The sequence below is a fragment of the Limanda limanda genome, chromosome 4 (assembly GCF_963576545.1).
Source record: "Limanda limanda chromosome 4, fLimLim1.1, whole genome shotgun sequence".
NCBI lineage: Eukaryota > Metazoa > Chordata > Actinopteri > Pleuronectiformes > Pleuronectidae > Limanda > Limanda limanda.
The window spans coordinates 31,198,883-31,216,560 of record NC_083639.1 but is presented as its reverse complement, the minus strand read 5'-3'; the positions used below and the strand labels follow the sequence as shown (position 1 = coordinate 31,216,560).

Genomic DNA, 17,678 nt, shown 5'->3' with positions numbered 1-17,678 from the left:
AAAATAGCTACAGGCCGAACCCCCAACAGAGACTGACTGGATAGATATTGTAACTGATGTTCAAAATATGGAGAGAATGACCTTTTCGCTGAATCTATGGTTTGATAAATTTTTGCAGTTTTGGGAAAAATGGATTGTGTTTGTGACCTCACAGGATCATCACTGATCTGTTACTGTGTGAATTGACATTTATTTCCATCAATGTACCATCAGTATAAATGTATAGGTGACCAGCTTTTTGTTCCTTGTATGTGTGTCCTTGTTTCTTTAAAAATAAAGTATAAAAAAAAAATGTACTTTCTATGGTGGAATAACAGTTAATCCAGTTTAGACTTGATGGGAAAACCATGTCTGCAGCCAGGTACTCTGGCTCTTTGCTGACACCTTGTGGTCAAACACTTTTACTGTTTTTAATTATTGAAATACACAAGGGTCAAATGATGCATCACAATGCAGCTGTATTTCTCTAGATCTATAAACCAACCCTGTGACTGGACTGTATAAATGTGACCTGACGTGGCAGAGTTCTGCAGATGGAGTCACACATTCAGCTCCAACACCAAATATAACAACCTTCAGATCACAGGAGGAAACATGGGTTTGAGCTCAGGCTTCATTTGATGCAGTTGGGCCGTTTGGGAGTTTTACACATTTTAACAAACTATTGACGGAACAGACCGATCGCAAGGAAACACGTCTTCATCGTGTTCACATGATGAAGACGTGTTTGACTCCAGAGTTTCTGAGGCTCATTTAAACATCATGATGAATCACATTGTACAGCTCAGTCCCAGGAGACGCTCCCAGTCAGGACTCAGTGTGAAAGATCTGGATTCATGATCCCACACCGTCCATTATTAACTAAATACATGATCCTAAGTTTGTTATCTACATCATAACATCACAATAAAACATGAACTGTGAACCAGTTCAGGTGACAGATGTCATGTGATCGGATCCTAGAGACAGATGTGAACAGCAGGTCTGGATCAAAGAGCCTTCAAATGACTAATTAACAGAGTTAACTCACAGTTTCACTTTTTATCTTCATCTGTTCATCAAGTGTTTAATAACACAACGTGTTTTCACAATCATACGTTACAGCAGTGGTCACCAACCAGTGGAGAGTCTTCACTGTGGATCCCAGTAAAGCTCTGGACTCACTGGCTGAGGTGTGAGGAGCATCGACCTGCAGAGCCAGGTACACACACACACACACACACACACACACACACACACACACACATATAACTTCACATTGGTTTTGTGTGAGTTTTAAAGTGAATATAAAGTTGCAGAGCTTGTGTTTGACCTTCATTTGGTCACAAAGCCATCGAACTGAGTGGAGATACAGAGTGCTGCTTCAAGCTGCTGACTGATGTGCTCTCAGTGTTAAGGCTCCTCTTCTACGTTCTCCGTTTCTCGGAGAGGGCTCCACGGAGGTCGAAGAGTCTTTTTGATTTTTACTAATCCGACACTGTACGTCGAAAAAAATTCACCGCCAAACCCATAGGTGGCGCAACGGAAGACGAGGTCAGAGAAGCCTACCCCAATTTTGGGAAGAAGAAGTCCACGTGTGTCTGTTTATCTCTGCCTCCCACACACTGAACCATGGCAACTAACAGAACTAAATAAAGTGACACCCAGCGGGTCAAGATGCTGATGTTATCGTTTCTTAGCGCAGCGGTTCCCCGGTCTTGTTTCCGAACTGTGTTGCTGATTCCACAGCTTGGAGCTCCGTGTAGCTCACGGAGCTAGCTCCCCTCCCAGCTAGCTCCCCCCCAGCTTCCACACACAGTCAGCAGGGACGCCCGACACTAACTACTACTATCCAGTGTTTGCTTCTAACCTGATGGTATTATAGAAACAGTGTCATGATAGAAGTGGAATTAAAGTCGTGACGGCGGGTTCTTGCACTGTTACCACCGCAGTTAGCATGGTGGCTAGCCCGCTAGCCTAGCCTGCTAGCGCAGTTTTGAAAGCTCGTTATAACCGTATGTGACCGTGCACACATGCCCTCAGTGCTCTAACGAGCCACCGTCAGCCGGACAACTCCGCTGGCTTAACACACACGTCACATTAATCGTAGAATCGTAGTTGTGTTTGGGTTTGATTGAGTCCGGAAATGACGTCGAACAGAAATTACGTCGTACGGAAATGACGTCATACGGAAATTATGTCGTTCGCGGACCAATCACATCCAAGAACTGTCCGTGGCTCTCCAACATGAAGACGGAGAGTTAGAAAAATCAGAGGTGTACGAAAAGCTGTCTGAAGCGCTCGGAGAGGGCGTTTCACGACGGATAGGGCGGTCTTATCTGTCCGTTTTACAAAATACGCTGACGCATAAATTGGCCTTTACTGTCTATAAAGTTCTGTAATTCATTTCCAGCCTTTATGACGTGAACATTATACTAGATGTTGAGTTTCCTTCTCTTAGTGGCCGGGGGTTGAAGGACACAGGACCTTTTACAAGCTTGTATTGATTAACTTTAATGTAGTTGATTGGTTTTAGTGTAGATTAGGAAATGCTCAAGTTGCAAAGTACTTTGTTATTCATTGTTTGTTTGTGGCTCTGCAGGTTTATTGATGGATTTACAAATGACATAAACCAATATTACATGAAAGGGAACTTTATTATTGTACTTGTACAATAGTTCACCTCCACACCCTTATTGGCTGGTACCTTAATTTATTAATGTTCTCAATGAATAGGTGAGCATGCACAGCAGCTGAAAGCCATGAAGCAGGATGGTTTTACTTCCCTTCTTTGCATCTCCATCCCCTGATTTACTCCCTTTAGCAGCTTTAGCAGCAGGAAGATCTTGAAGTACGCGTAGAGGAGCGTGAACCAAACACCATCAGGTAGATCATGTAGGAAACCTCCCTCTGTTTTACACTCACAGGATGAGGAGCAGGTTGTTCCTATCACAAAAAATAGTAGAATGAAATAACTGTAGAGTCTGTGTTGCCAGAACGATAAACACATCTGACAGAGCAGAAACTATGTTCATGGCCCAAATCCAACCTATGAGAATGTGAGTTCTTCTGATGGTGCAGAGCTCCACGTGTCACAGTGGTAGACAGACGGAGATGTAGCACTCCACCGCCATGGCAGCTGAATTCAATGGCGTGTTGAGGCTGGTGAAGATGGTAAGGGAGATGATGAGGCAGCAGAGACTTGCTTGGATCTTGTAGAAGACGTAATAAAGAGAAACAGGCTGATTGTTGCAGTGAGCTGGATCATAGCGTTCAACACCAGGTGGATGAAAAAGATGTAACGAGGGTTCAGGTCAAACATCTAGAAGAGAGGAGAAGAAACAGAAGTTAATGAAACTCTCCTGTTAGTTTCTCTTTCTACCTGAAATCCCTGATCAGATCAATGATCATGATAATAATAATAATGAAATACATTAAGAAGGATTCTGACCTGGTGTTTCCTGAAGGTGTGAACCAGTGTGCAGTTGATGTAGTTGATGGTCAGACCAAGAGCCAGAAGGAACACATTCTTCTTCACAACTGTTTCCTGAGAGTCTCGATCACTCGTCACATTAAAGTTGTTCGAGGAGGAATTCATGGTGACGATGTGAGGATCCTGCAACTCTCTGCTACAGGGAAACATTTTAAATATGTTCAAGTCGTGTTCAGATTGGTTCTGTAAATTCAAGCTTTAACACCTTTGGACCAGAAACCAAAGGAAAACCTCTGATCAGCTGTTCCAGTTATCATGCACAGACCTCGAGTTTCAATCTGAAACCAACATTCACTCTGACAGACGTTGTCATGTTGGAGCAGTTTAAAAAACACGCCTGCAGGAACAGATACGGAACAAAAATACACACTAGTTACGTTGATGGATTTGCATTAAACATTTTATGAACCAGAAACAGATCCAGTGTGCTTATTGTAAAGGATGAAGCAGGATATGATAGTAAGTGCAGAACCATTATAATGAAGGCAGGGATCACAGATGTTACGCTGACAGATGTGAGCTCATCCTGAAGAGAAGGACTGATTTCCTGAAACTTGCTTTGTAACAGCAGAGCTGAATCAGTCCTTTGGTTTGACGGTGAAACCATTCAAACCCAATAACATCCATCTCACACACACACCTACACTTGTGCTGGTCTTGAAGGTCTCTGCAAACTGACACTGTCCATTATTAACTTAATACATGATCCTAAGTTTGTTATCAATATCATAACATCACAATAAAACATGAAGTATGAACCAGTTCTTCTTCATGGGTATGAACTGGACTTTGAACTGGTTTCAAGAGTGAACTGGTTCAACAGGGAGGAGGAGGAGCCTGAGAACAGGGAGTGGTCAGACTCCATTTTCACCTGGACGAGCAGAAGGAAGGAAAGTGAGCAGGTGAGTGTGAACACAACTTTCTGAAAGTTTTCCTGTCTCACTCTCACACCTGCTGTTAACATCCGTCTGCTGATCACATGACTCTAAGTTTGTCAGTTCACACCTGGTGACAGACGTCATGTGATCGGATCCCAGAGACAGATGTGAACAGCAGGTCTGGAACAAAGAGCCTTCAAAGGACTAATTAACAGAGTTAACTCACAGCTTCACTTTTTATCTTCATCTGTTCATCAAGTGTTTAATAACACAACGTGTTTTCACAATCATATGTTACAGCAGTGGTCACCAACCAGTGGAGAGTCTTCACTGTGGATCCCAGTAGAGCTCTGGACTCACTGGCTGAGGTGTGAGGAGCATCGACCTGCAGAGGTACACACACACATTTAACTTCATGCTGGTTTTGTGTGAGTTTTAAAGTGAATATAAAGTTGCAGAGCTTGTGTTTGACCTTCATTTGGGCATTTGCTTCAAGCTGCTGACTGATGTGTTCTCAGTGTTACTGTCTATAAAGTTCTGTAATTCATTTCCAGCCTTTATGACGTGAACATGATACTAGATGTTCAATCAATCAATCAATCAAGTTTTATTTGTATAGCCCACATTCACAAATAACAATTCGTCTCATAGGGCTTTAACATTGTGTGACATCCTCTGTCCTTAACCCTCAGCAAGAGTCAGGACAAACTACTAAAAAACCCTTTTAACAGGTAAAAATATGTAGAAACCTCAGAGAGAGCCACATGTGAGGGATCCGTCTCCCAGGCGGACACAAGTGCAATAGATGTCAAGTGTAAGAAAACATCATCAGGATTAAAGTTTTTTAGCAGCATCGATGAGGGAAAACATTTTTAACTTCCATTCTATATGTGAAGCAGTCCTGCTGCATCATAGTCTCTGGCCAGCAGCCAGCAAGATCACGATCCAGCATCAGGATGGGATCCACTATAGTCCACAGTCATTGTCCACTGCCGCCAGTTAGGATCCGTCATCAGCCGCCGCCTCGGACGTTGTCCACCACCGTCCGATGTCAACGCGACAAAGGATCTGCCATTATCACTACGATCAGCTGGCACGATACAGAATCCATCAAACTGGATCCACCATTGCGACCTCTGACGCGCGATCCACAATCATAATCCATGGTGCGGCCACAGCTGTGGCCCTGCATCCGCGGGCGCTAAGGCACAGAAACTCTGGGAAAGGGGTCAAGTTAGTAACATGTACTGATCAGATAAGAATTACTTTGATGTGATAAGGATGGAGAAGAGGAAGGAGAAGCTGGAAAGAGAAGCTCTGTGTGTCATGTTTCATATAGGACAAGTTACTTTCTGCCGCACTAATTAGCTCTAACTATAAGCTTTATCAAAAAGGAAGGTTTTGAGTCTACTTTTAAACGAACAGAGCGTGTCTGCTTCCCGAACTGAAAGTGAGAGATTATTCCACAGCAGTGGGGCTTGATGGCTGAAAGCTCTGGCTCCTACTCTACTTTTAGAGACTTTAGGGACGACAAGTAAACCTGAATTCTGGGATCGGAGCGCTCTAGCTGGTTGATATGGTACTAACATCTCTTTAAGGTAAAGAGGTGCCATATCATTAAGGGCCTTGAAGGTGAGGAGGAGAATTTTAAATTCTATTCTAGATTTAACAGGAAGCCAGTGTAGCGATGCTAATACTGGAGAAATGTGCTCTCTTTTCTTAGTTCTCGTCAGGACTCGTGCTGCGGCATTTTGGACCAGCTGCAGAGTCTTTAACGACTTGCTGCTGGAGCCTGATAATAATGAATTACAATAGTCCAGTCTCGATGTAACAAAGGCGTGGACTAGTTTTTCTGCATCTTTTTGCGAAAGGACATGTCTGATTTTTGAGATATTACGCAAGTGGAAAAAGGCCGTCCTAGAAATTTGTTTTAAGTGACTATTAAAGGACAAATCAGGATCGAAGATCCCTCCCAAGTTCCTGACTGTGTCATTGGAAGCAAGGGCAATGTCGTCTAGCGCAGCTATATCATTAGATAATGTATCTCTAAGGTGTTTAGGGCCGAGTATTATAACCTCTGTTTTATCTGAGTTTAATAAGAGAAAATTGCGGGTCATCCAGGTTTTTATGTCCTTGAGACATGCTCGAAGTTTAGTTAATTGATTACTTTGATCGGGTTTTATTGACAAATATAACTGGGTGTCATCCGCATAGCAGTGGAAATTTACCGAGTGTGTCCTGATAATGTTTCCTAGTGGAAGCATATATAGTGAGAATAAAATTGGGCCGAGCACAGACCCCTGTGGAACACCATGGTTAACTTTGGTGCGCACAGATGACTCATCATTAATTTGTACGAATTGGGAGCGATCAGAAAAATAAGATTTAAACCAGTGTTGTGCAATAGGAGTAGACTTGACGTTGGCTAATTATTAATAATCATGAAATATGATTATTAAAATAATAAAAATTATCTATCAAAAATAATTAAATTATTAATTGAAGATGATCAGTAATCAAATAACAATCAAACCACTAATGAGAAAATAGGAATTATCAATTAGAAAGTACAAGCTATCAATTAACAATGATAAGGTTATCAACCAAGAATAATGAAAATAATTAGTCAAAAAACAATAAAATTATCAATTTAAGAATAATACTATCTATATTAATAATTGAGAAAGGGGGGCACCACCCTGGTTTCCCAGGGACCAACGATGTCAAGCTATAATTATCAGTCTCATAATGATAAATGTCAAATTAATAATGTCAATATTTTAATATTAACGATTACTTAATAAACAGTGAAGGCTTCTAAGTTCGAGCACAGGCAATCATAATCCAGCTGTATTCACACACTTATGCACAAATAATGACAGACTACAGATACTTTAATTACAAAAGTATTTATTAAAAAGGGGAAATAAAGTTATGTTATTCAATGATTCCTCATTTTAACAAGCTCCGATATTTCAAAGATAAACACAGCAGCAGCACTTATCACAATTCAGAAAATACATGGACAACCTGCGGTCTACCTATGTATGTCTGTCTCTATGTGTGTGTGTGTCTGTGTCAAAGTGTCTCTCTGTGTGTGTGTGTCTGTGTGTGTGTGTGTGTGTGTGAAATAAAGTTAGTGTTATTTAATGATTCATCATCTTAACAAACTCCCATATTTCAAAGATAACAACAGCAGCTTATCACAATTTAGAACACGCATTTAACCTCTGGTCCATCTATGTGTCTGTGTGTGTGTATCTGTCTGTGTCTATCAATGTGTGTGTGTGTGTGTGTGTGTGTGTGTGTGTGTGTGTGTGCGAGAGAGAGAGAAAAAGAAGGGGCGTGGCGATGACGCGTAGTGACATCACATCTAAGATGGAGGCCGATCATGATTCGTGGAATCAAGGCCTAAAAACTCTCAAAATGGCGGATTGACTACAAAACAAGATGGCGGAGCCGTTATGAATTTAGAGCCAGGATGGGAGGAGAGAGAGAGCGGAGGCGTGGCAATAATAGACTCAAAATGGTGGGTTAACTTGCGTTATTCATGATGGAGTCTATGTTAATGACACCATGTGGCCGGAGCGCACACTGGTGGTCGTCACATGAATTACACAAAGGAAATTTTAGACAAAGAGAATTCTTATCTCTGCTTGGCTTTGGGGGCCGAATGGTTTCCAGATGTGTTCAGCCTCTCTAAGCATAGATTTAACTATGTGACATGACCTGTATTATAAATACAGGTCAGAAGTGTGTATAGGTCGGTTTAGAAGGAGAGAGAGAGAGAGAGAGAAAACATGTAAGGAGAGTTCAAAGAAGCTCTTAAAAATACGCCTGAGATGAGTTAACAGTGATTCACCCCTCAGCCCTCAAGCGAGCGTTGTGGGCCGAGGTTCTGATCGGTGAAATCACTGCAGACTCACACAGACGTTAACAGTGCGGGCGGAGGCGCTTCTCGCGGCCCTATTTACTTGCAACACAAAACATTGCGATCAAACCGGAAACCGGAAGTAGCGGCTCGGAGTAGTGGCCGGCTAAAACAATGGAACACGGAAGTTCCATCAACAAAATACACTCAAGTATTAAATCAACACGCTACATATTAAAACTAACATCTGCCCAGATAATCAAGTCTCTTACTGTACCACCCTCGCGGTGTGTCTGCACCTCGGCGCGAATGTGTCGGGGGCCAGTGAATCACGTGGTCTCTCTCACGAGCGGAGCTCCGGAGCTCAGCCGCTGGACCGGACAAGGAGCGGATTTTCTCGTGCCCCGTGACGGGATGAACGTCGTCTTCTTCTGTAACAGCGGAGAACGTGCTGGTCTACAGGAACGGAGTGGATTGCCTCTTACTCTTCAGCGGGATGAACGTCGCGCTTCTGCAGGGGACGGCTGGTTTGAAGCCGTTTGTAGATCGTTGGAAAAACAAAAGTAAAGTCCGTGGGGAAAATGAAACAGTTTGAGATCGTCCAGCGAGCAATTTCCTGTTTGATCTTTCCAAGTTAAAACAGGAAAGGTCCTTTCCAAAATAAAAAACGTCGACTAAGATAAATGAATGAAATGAATTGAAACAAACATCTTATTGCCTCCTTAAGCAACGGGAACCTCTGGTCAGACCTGAGGAGGCCTAACTGGAACGTCAGTGCTGGAGTGAAAAAGAGCAGTTAAGAGAAAAGTAGTTCCCTCCTTAAGTTGCTGGAACCTCTGGACAGACCCGAAAGGGCCTGATGGGAACGTCAGCATCGGAGGAAAAAGAGAGGTTAGTTGCCTCCTTAAGTTGCTGGGTTAACTGGTGAGACCCCGGGGGGGGGGTCCCGTTGTCACATCAGCATCGGAGTGAAGAGAGAGCGGTTTCTGTGAGCTCAGCCTTTTTAAGTCATGTCTCAGGTGACTCCCCCCTGGGAGGAGGGGTCAGGGGTCAGTGTGGCCCTCCAGCCAATTGAGTTGTCAGGATTTGGCCCCCAGGGGCGGGCTTACCGTGGGGGACCCAGGAAGTGACCTGCTGCCACATGGAGATAAGGGCCCATGCTGGATTTCAAATGTAAGGGGTTTCCCGAGCCTGGCCTAAGGTTTTACGACTCTTTGTTCTAAGTCGGATCACTGGGCCTTGCCCAACACCAGTTTAGGGCCGTTCCTTTAATGTTAATTAACTGTTTTAGTCTCTCTAATAAAATTTGATGGTCAATTGTGTGGAATGCTGCACTGAGATCTAACAGAACGAGGACAGACACAAGTCCCTGATCTGAAGCTATTAGAAGGTCATTAGTGACTTTTGCCAGGGCTGTCTCTGTGCTGTGATTGGTTCTAAACCCAGACTGAAAGTCTTCATATATATTATTTTCCTGGAGAAACTCACACAGCTGATTGGCTACAACTTTTTCTAAGATTTTAGATAGGAAGGGGAGATTAGATATTGGCCTGTAATTTGCTAAAACCTCTTGGTCTAGGGTGGGTTTTTTGAGTAGGGGTTTGATTACAGCTATTTTAGAAGACTGTGGTACATAACCTGATGATAATGACAGATTGATTGTGTTAAGTAACGAATTATCTATTAGGGGCAGAATTTCTTTAAGTAATTTAGTTGGAATCGGATCTAAAATACAGGTTGTTGGTTTAGAACCTGAGACTATTTTGGTAAACTGATCACGGGTGATCAGAGAGAAGCTGTCTAAATAATGGGAAGGATTCTCAGCCGTTTCTGAGATCTCTGTTGTTGGGAGGGTATTAGTGCCAATTGAGGGCAGGAGATGGTTGGTTTATTTCTAATAGTTAGAATTTTATCATTAAAAAAGGTCATAAAGATATTGCTATTTAGGGATGGAGGAATACTGGGTTTGGTGGAGGTGTGACTCTCTGTCAGCCTGGCTACAGTGCTGAAGAGAAACCTGGGGTTGTTTTTATTCTCTTCTATTAGTTTTGAGTAATAGGCAGCTCTTGCTTTGTGGAGAGCCTTTTTATATTCTGTAACACTACTCTTCCAGTCTAGGAGATTTTCAACACTGTTGCTGGAGCGCCACTTCCTTTCTAATTTTCTTGATATTTATTTCAACTCATGTGTCTTGGAATTATACCACGGAGCTAATTTACTATGTTTGACATGTTTCTTTTTTAGAGGCGCTATTGAGTCTAATGTTAATCGTAATGAGTCTGCAGAGCTATCTACGAGGTGGTCAATCTAAATATAGCTCGGGTTTTTAAAGAATTTGTTTATGTCGACGGATAATACGGGTTTAAATGTAATCGGAATTATTTCCTTAAATTTAGCTATAGCACTATCAGGTAGACATCTAGAAAATGAGTTTTTTATTAGGGGCATATATTCAGATAGTGAAAAATCGAAGGTTATTAAATTATGGTCTGATAGTACTGGATTGCGCGGAAGTACTGTTAAATGTTCAATTTTGACATCGTATGATAACACAAGGTCAAGTGTGTGGTTACAACAATGAGTAGGTGGATGTACACACTGACTGAAACCAATTGAGTCTAGTATTGAAATAAATGCTACGCTCAGGCTATCTTTATTATTGTCAACACGAATATTAAAGTCACCAACAATAATAATTTCTTTAGGACGAGGTTTGATAAAAGCTCGTTAGAAATTCAGTATAAGCCCCAGGAGCACGATAAACTACAGCAAATATGATTGGCTGTTGGTGTTTCCTGGATTGACGTGGAAGACTAAGAACAAGACATTCAAATGCGTTGTAGCTGAGTTTAGGTTTAGGATTAATTGATAGACTGGAGTTAAAAATAGCAGCAACTCCACCTCCTCGCCCGAGTTCCCTGGGAACGTGTGAATTTATATGACTGGGGGGGGAGTAGATTCATTTAGACTGACATATTCATCAGGATGCAGCCACGTCTCAGTAAGGGACAATAAATCTATATTGTAGTCTGAGACTAGTTCATTAACTAAAATAGCCTTTGAGGACAGTGATCTAATGTTTAAAATACCACATTTGAAAATCTTTGTTTCCTGAGTTGTTCCAGAGGTTGTGTTAATAAGTATAAGATTATTGTGAGTTCTCGCTCTGTTATTGTTTAATTTAAATAATTTAATCGGACTGTAGACAGAGACAGTCTCTATGCGGTTGGGTGACTTTGTGAGATGTTGAGTTTCCTTCTCTTAGTGGCCGGGGGTTGAAGGACACATGAACTTTTACAACCTTGTATTAATTAACTTTAATGCAGTTTATTGGTTTGAGTGGAGATTAGGAAATGCTCAAGTTGCAAAAATACTTTGTTATTCATTGTTTGTTTATGGCTATGCAGTGTTGTGCAATAGGAGTAGTCTTGACGTTGGCTAATTATTAATAATCATGAAATATGATTATTAAAATAATAAAAATTATCTATCAAAAATAATTAAATTATTAATTGAAGATGATCAGTAATCAAATAACAATAAAACCACTAATGAGAAAATAGGAATTATCAATTAGAAAGTACAAGCTATCAATTAACAATGATAAGGTTATCAACCAAGAATAATGAAAATAATTAGTCAAAAACAATAAAATTATCAATTTAAGAATAATACTATCTATATTAATAATTGAGAAAGGGGGGCACCACCCTGGTTTCCAGGGACCAACGATGTCAAGCTATAATTATCAGTCTCATAATGATAAATGTCAAATTAATTAATGTCAATATTTTAATATTAACGATTACTTAATAAACAGTGAAGGCTTCTAAGTTCGAGCACAGGCAATCATAATCCAGCTGTATTCACACACTTATGCACAAATAATGACAGACTACAGATACTTTAATTACAAAAGTATTTATTAAAAAGGGGAAATAAAGTTATGTTATTCAATGATTCCTCATTTTAACAAGCTCCAATATTTCAAAGATAAACACAGCAGCAGCACTTATCACAATTCAAAAAATACATGGACAACCTGCGGTCTACCTATGTATGTCTGTCTCTATGTGTGTGTGTGTCTGTGTCAAAGTGTCTCTCTGTGTGTGTGTGTGTCTGTGTGTGTGTGTGTGAAATAAAGTTAGTGTTATTTAATGATTCATCATCTTAACAAACTCCCATATTTCAAAGATCACAACAGCAGCAGCATTTATCACAATTTAGAAGACACATGTATCCACCTATGTGTATCTGAGTGTGTATGCATCTGTCTGTGTCTATCAAAGTGTCTGTGTGGGTGTGTGTGTGTGTGTGTGGGTGTGAGAGAGCGAGAGAGAAAAGGGAGGGGGCGTGGCGATGACGCAGTCACGTAGTGACGTCACATCCAAGATGAAGGCCGACAATGTTAGGCTTAAAACTACAAAACAAAATGGCGGGTTCGTTATGAATTTAGAGCCAGAATTGAGGGCGGGTCTACCGATGAATAATCTCAAATGGCCGCCGGACCACGTGTGAGGCACAAAGGAGGAGGTGGAACAAAGGATTCTTTGTTCTGGTTTAGCTTTGGCTTCAAAATGGCGGCCAGATGTTTTCAGGCCCTTTAAATATAGATTTAACTGTTACATGAACTGTATTCTAAATACAGATCGGAACGGGTGTATAGGTCGGTTTAGAAGGAGAGAGAGAGAGAGAGAAGAGAAGGCATGCAAGGAGAGTTCAAAGAAGCTCTTAAAAACACCGTCAGAAACAAGTTACATTTACTTTACCGCTCAGCACTCAAACGGCGTTGTGTGCTGAAGTCTGACGGTAAAATCTCTGTAAGGTTCTTCAGACGGGAACGAGTGCAACCGGAGACGTTTAGTCACGGCGCTTAAAAACTGTGGCACAAGGCCGTAACCGGAAATGAACCGGAAGTAGCCGAATCGTCGTGGCTAAACAATGAGACACGGAGGTCCCACAAACAAATACACTCAAATATTAAACAATATGCTACGTATCTGCCCAGATAATCAAGTCTCTTACTGTACAACCCTCGCGATGTGCCTGCGCGTCTGCGCGAATGTGTCGGGGGCCAGTGAATCACGTGGTCTCTCTCTCTCGAGCGGAGCTCCGGGCTCGGCCGCTGGACCGGAAAAGGAAGCGAATTATTCCTGCTGTCTTGACGGAATGAAACTTCGCCTTTCTTCTGTAACAGCGGAGAACGTGCTGGTTTACAGGAACGGAGTGAATTGTCTCTTACTCCTCAGCGGGATGAACGTCGCGCTTCTGCAGGGAACGGCTTTGTGGAAGCCGTTTGTGGATCGTTGGAAAAAAGTTAAGTCTATGGAAGTGTCGGAGTCCGTCCAGCGGGGCACTTCCTGTTTCGGTCTTTCAAGTTAAAACAGGAAAGGTCCTATCAAGATAAAACTTTGACTGAGATAAAAGAAGAAAATGAAACGACTTCAAATAAAATGATATTAAACAAACGTCTAATCGCCTCCTTAGTTACTGAGTCGTGTGGTTAGACCTCTTGAGGTCAGAAAACAACTTGAGCAGCGTGGAAAAGAGGCAGATTTCTGGGAGCACAGGGGTTTTGTTCTACCTGGGAGGTACCTGCCCCCCTGGAGGAGGGGTCAAGGGTCAGTGTTGCCCTCAGCCAATTAGATGTCAGGGTCCCGACTTTAGTGGGCGGGGATTCGACCTCAGTGGGTGTTTCAGAGTCTCATTTGGGTTTTTTCAGAGCGGCCTGCAACATCTCCCACCAGGGCCTGCTGCTGGGGGGGTTGGAGTGTCGACACCCCGGAACACTCTAGGGCTGGTCTCAGGATCGCGTTTAGGCCTCACGTTTTATGGGCCTTTGTTGAAAACTCAGATCACTGGGCCTCAGTCCCAACACATTGCAAGCGACTGCATGATGTAATCTTTGTGTATATGACAATAAACTCTTGAAACTTGAAACACACACACACACACAGAGTCATGTGATTTCCAGTAACTAAGCGGAGGAGGAGACGTGAAGTCTGAGGCTGGTGAGTGTTCAGCAACATTTATATTATTCATTCATATTATTTTACAGTCAGTGACTGTGTTTTTCACTGGATCCCCGGACACAGATATAAAACAATTCAATAAAACATGAACTGTGAACCAGTTCATCTTCATGGGTATGAACTGGACTTCGAATTGGTTTCAAGAGTGAACTGGTTCAACAGGGAGGAGGAGGAGCCTGAGAACAGGGAGGAGGAGTCTGAGAACAGGGAGCGGTCAGACTCCATTTTCACCTGGACGAGCAGAAGGAAGGAAAGTGAGCAGGTGAGTGTGAACACAACTTTCTGAAAGTTTTACTGTCTCACTCTCACACCTGCTGTTAACATCCGTCTGCTGATCACATGACTCTAAGTTTGTCAGTTCACACCTGGTGACAGACGTCATGTGATCGGATCCCAGAGACAGATGTGAACAGCAGGTCTGGATCAAAGAGCCTTCAAAGGACTAATTAACAGAGTTAACTCACAGCTTCACTTTTATCTTCATCTGTTCATCAAGTGTTTAATAACACAACGTGTTTTCACTATCATACGTTACAGTCACCTGAGTGTGTGTGTGTGTGTTTGTGTGTGTGAGTGTGTGTGTATGGTGTGTGTTTGTCCTTGCTGGGAATTTTTGGGTGTGTTTTTGAACTTGTTTGTCCTGATTCCTGTGAGCTCAAGAAAACCGGAAGTGACGCAATTCGCTTAATGTCAACGTAGAGAGACGTTTTTGACTTTTATTTAAATCATTTCATGAAATAAACGTAATAAATAACACTTCGATCATAACATATTTCACATAAGAAAACTACATGTCACACACCCACACAGAATTTAAAAATTAAGAATCAGTGAACCGTCCTCCTCTATTGAACATGAAACCTGTCTGATCCCCCACTGAGTTGTGAAAGCTTCCAGGTTCCTTGTCAGGCTGTAGAAGGCGTGTTCTATTTTCACGTGAGTTGCTACCAAGCCTTTAAAACACTTCACCACATCTGTCCAGCCTACACCCAACCTCTGGTTCTTCCTGCTCTTCCAGGTGGCCAGTTTAGCTATACCATACAGGAAGTTAACTAGGATGATTCTCCCCCAGAGCCTCCACCCACTGCTGCAGTTGTCTAAATAAACCCTCTAATCAGGGACAAGTCACCACTAGGGGCACTAGAGTCTCCCTGTCACCGCAGAAATCACACCCCTCCCCAGTGCTCTGTGTCTGTTTGTAGCTAAAGCTCCGTGTATAATCCTCCACTGGACCCGTGACCCGACTTTACTTTTAATGTAACTACACAGCAAAATCGGGAGTGTTAATTCAACTCACAGAGTGTTAAATTTAACACTTTTTCTGAGTCTATATAATCCTCACGGATTCTGAGTTAAAATTACACTTTGAAAAGTGTTAATATTTTAACTCTTTAACAGTGATAAATATTTGTCACCCTTGGTGTTATTTTATGACACCACATAAGTGCACCGTTAACTCTAAATTGTGTTATTCCCTTTCACTGTGAGTGTTAATTTTTAACATACATAGTGTTATTTTATGACACATTAAAGTGTATTTTTAACACTAAAATCATGTTATTTCATTTCACTATGAGAGTTAATTTTTAACATACATAGTGTTATTTTATGACTCATTAAAGTGTATTTTTAACACTAAAATGAGGCCAAGGTTCAGTCTCACACCTGTCTTGATAAAAAGAGCCGAGGGATTTTGTTATGATTCATTGGGTGCAGAGATTTGTGGTGAAGCTCCTCCCATATTTTATGATCAACTCCACCTGATGTGATTCTAACTCAGTCACAGGTGTTAACATTTATCTCGCTTGATTGAAAACGCTCGCAGAGCTTTTTCAAAACTAGTGGTGTTAAAACAACTCAAAAATCAACACCCACCAACTCAAAAATATTAACACTGAAAAAACAACACTACAGATTTTGCTGTGTACAGCCTTCCTGAGGTTTCTGATGTGATCACTGTATTTCCTTGTATATAAGTAGTCCTGTGTACTCAAATAAATACCAGTACTACAAACTATGAAGCCCTGCATCTATTTCACAAGAAAAACATTAAAAGAATAAATGAATTGATTCAGTCGACAGAAACGCTGCAGTGCTTTTTTTTTTAAATGGGCAGGCTACAGGAAGTGTTGCAAATATTTGTGTTTGTGACGTTTTCAACAGACAAACATTGAAACTGGTGTGAAAGATCATTTCACTGAGTTCTGCTGTAAACTGAGCGGACCTTGAATATCTAGAAGAGCAGCGCGGCCTGAACCACAACTGAGCCGCAGCCGGCCCGGTGCAACATGGACGAGGACACTTCAGAGCAAGTTGGACCCTCACACACAAAGTAAGAGACCTGCTACAAACATGTGAAGCTCCAAACTGAATCCTCAGAGAAAGAACCAGTGACTGATGTGTTCTGAATAAAAACATCTTTGTGTTTGCAGAGGTCAGGACCACAGACTGAGAGCAGAGTCTCCAGGGTCCAGCTGTCTGTCTCTGAAGAGTGACTGGTCCATGAATCCTCCTCCAGGCTTCAGTAATGAACCTGGACCCTCACACACAAAGTAAGAGACCTGCTACAAACATATGAAGCTCCAAACTGAATCCTCAGAGAATGAACCAGTGAATGATGTGTTCTGAATAAAAACATCTTTGTGTTTGCAGAGGTCAGGACCACAGACTGAGAGCAGAGTCTCCAGGGTCCAGCTGTCTGTCTCTGAAGAGTGACTGGTCCATGAAACCTCCTCCAGGCTTCAGTAATGAACCTGGACCCTCACACACAGAGTAAGAGACTGTTTCTTCTGTGACCTGCTCTGAAGAGGATCTAGTTTCCTCTAGTGTGGCCCCTGCATTAGGACACAGCTTCATTGAAGTTGGTGACTAATGTCTCTGAATCACTCAAAGAGCTCAGACCTCCACCAAGAACCAACACGCTTCTTATGAAACCACTTTGAGACTCACCAACCAACACACAAACATACAGGGTGAAAACAAAACCTCCTTGACAGAAGTAATGACAACCTATGACTGTGACATGTGAGTTATCAGGAAATGTCTTCACAGGGAGAGGAAGAGGAGTCATGTGTCTGAGGAGGAGCAGTCGTCCTGCTGTGCTTCGTGTCAGGACGTCCTGAAGGATCCAGTCTCCACCAGCTGTGGACACTGGTTCTGCAGACAGTGCATCACCTCATACTGGGACCAGACTGGTTCTTCAGGAGACTCCTCCTGTCCCCAGTGTGGACAAAGATCCAGAACAGGAGCTGGAGCTCAGGCAGCCGGTCAGAGCAGCACTGTACATGTGTCTGCTGATGTCTTCACTTCTGACATAAGCACATGTTGTTTGATTTTGTTCCTTCATACAGCATCAACATTTAACATCGTTAGAAAAGCACAAAGTTAAAAAGCTTTTATTTTCTGTAGTTTTTCTGTATCTGATG

The 17,678-nt window shown here is 42.1% G+C and overlaps 1 protein-coding gene across 1 annotated transcript in view; it reads left to right on the top strand.

Moving 5' to 3' along the window:
* The window catches only part of LOC133000181 (ribonuclease inhibitor-like), a 40,904-nt gene that overhangs the window by 14,339 nt on the left and 8,887 nt on the right, over window positions 1–17,678 (top strand). The window lies entirely within an intron of this gene.